This window comes from Oratosquilla oratoria, unplaced genomic scaffold, assembly GCF_046742065.1.
Source record: "Oratosquilla oratoria isolate Oo_2021 unplaced genomic scaffold, ASM4674206v1 SCAFFOLD67, whole genome shotgun sequence".
NCBI lineage: Eukaryota > Metazoa > Arthropoda > Malacostraca > Stomatopoda > Squillidae > Oratosquilla > Oratosquilla oratoria.
In genome coordinates, this window is record NW_027467731.1 from 888535 (window position 1) to 891034 (window position 2500).

Here is a 2500-nt window from a genome sequence, read left to right on the forward strand (position 1 = left end):
TTCTTTTTGTCACCTTTTTTGAACATGGGAGTAACGTTAGCTAGCTTCCATTCTCTTGGGACATCTCCGGATATGATGGATTTCTTGAAAATAATTTCTAATGGAACAACAATCTCATTTTTCATTTCCTTTAAGATTCTTGGATGCCAACCGTCAGGCCCTGGTGTTTTATTAACTTTGAGTTTGTCTATACACCTTTTAATTTTTTTCTTTTGTTATATTTACCGTAGTGAGTAAGTTTACCCCAGACTTTTCACAGGTTTCAGTTTGGAATTCACCTTGAGGTGTTTCGTTTACGAATACTGAGCTAAAATAATTGTTTAAGATATTACACATTCCTTCATTTGAATATTCAAGTTGACCGTCAGCAGATAATAGTGGACCAATGTGATTCCTAGCAACCTTTTTATCTCTAATGTAACTATAGAATTCTTTGGGATTCTCTTTGGATTTCTCAGCGATGTTCATTTCGTATTGTCGTTTTCTTTTTCTTATTGTCTTTTTTAAATTTCTCTGTATTGATACATAACTTTCATAGTCATTAGATGCACCCGAGCACTTATATTTCTTATAAGCCTGTCTCTTTTTAGCAATACTTTTTTCAGTTTTTTTGTCGAGCCACTTTGGGCGAGCCTGATTTGGGGGACGTCTGTCCTTAAAAGGAATGTAAGTTTGAATCATCTTAGTGAGCGTATTTTGACATATTTCCCACATCTGATCTACAGGTCTTTCGTTTAATTTTGCCTCCCAATCTGTAAGCTGAAGCTCCTGACGTAGTTCTATGAACTGAGCTTTACTGAAATCGGGTATTTTAGAAACACAAGTATCTATTCTAAAATTGTTTAGGAGTTTGAATCTAAGTTGTGATCGCTATTTGCAACAGATTCACCGACTTCTACATCAGTTACCATGCTTTCGCGGCTAGTGATCAAAAGATCGAGTAAGTTTCCATATCTTGTGGGCTCTTTTACATGTTGAATTAAGTAATTGTCACCAAGAAAATCAAACAAGTGACTACCTATATGGCCATGTTCAAGGGTCATCCAATCAATGTCAGTAAAATTGAAATCACCCATTATCAATAAATCCCGGTTGCAGAAACTAGACAGTTCTTGAAATAACAGTTTGTCGTCTGCTAATGATAATGTCTTTGGCCTATATATTACACCTATATTCATTTTTTGTCCATTTGTTTGGGTTAACTCAACCCACAAACTATCATATGCATCCTGTTTCACTTTCTCTAAAACACAAGCATGAACATTGTTTTTAACGTACAATAGAACACTCCCACCTTTCTTGTGGTTTCTATCCTGATGAAAGTGTTTAAATCCCGCAATATTAAATTCAGCTTCGAACTCTGTACCGTTTAACCATGTCTCAGTTATTCCTATCATATCGAGATTTTAGCTTTTGACATACGCCTGTATTTCTTGAAATTTGTTTCTAATACTACGAGCATTAAAGTACATGGTTTTAAGAAACTCGTGATTATTTATTTTTGACACATTTTGAATTTCAATATCATATCTTACATTACCATTTTGTTTTTCATTTATACCTTGCTCTATATTATTATTTGGTCCTTCATTGACGTTCAATGCCTCATTAACATTTCTCCTATCAAAATTAACATTTCCCCCATCACGGACATCTGATCGATCACGGTCATCCGATCTCTTTTGTACATTTTGTCCCCCTACGTCACCGTGATTCATGCCGGCCTCCCGTCGTTCAGTGACATTATGTCCGGCATCCCTTTCTAAAATTATATTTTGTCCTCCAGTGACATTATATCCTACCGTGATATTTTTTCCTCCATTATAATTACATCCCATCGTGATCTTTTGTCTTCCACTGTCATTACATCCTATCATGATATTTTGGCCTTCATTGACATTCTGTCCGGTATCCCTTCCTAAAATTATATTTTGTCCTTCACTGACATTATATCCTACCGTGATATTTTCTCCTCCATTATCATTACATCCTATCGTGATATTTAGTTCTCCACTATCATTACTTCTCATCGTGATCTTTTGTCCTCCACTGTCATTACATCCCATTGTGACATTTTGTCCTATGACATTACATCCTAATGTGACATTTCGTCCTCTAGCGACATTATATCCACTGTCATTACATCCTATCATGATATTTTGGCCTTCATGGACATTCTCTCCGGTATCCCTTCCTAAAATTATATTTTGTCCTTTACTGACATTATATCCTATCGTGATATTTTCTCCGCTTATATCCTATCGTGATATATATATATGTGTGTGTGTGTGTGTATATATATGTATACATATGTATATATATATATGTATATATATGTATATTATATATATGCATATATAGATATATGTACATATATATGTATGTTTATATATATATGTATATATGTATATATATATACATACATATATACTATCTACTGTACTGTTCATTTAGCCGTCGAGCAAGTCTTAAAATTAATCAGTCTTATATCAGTGAAATA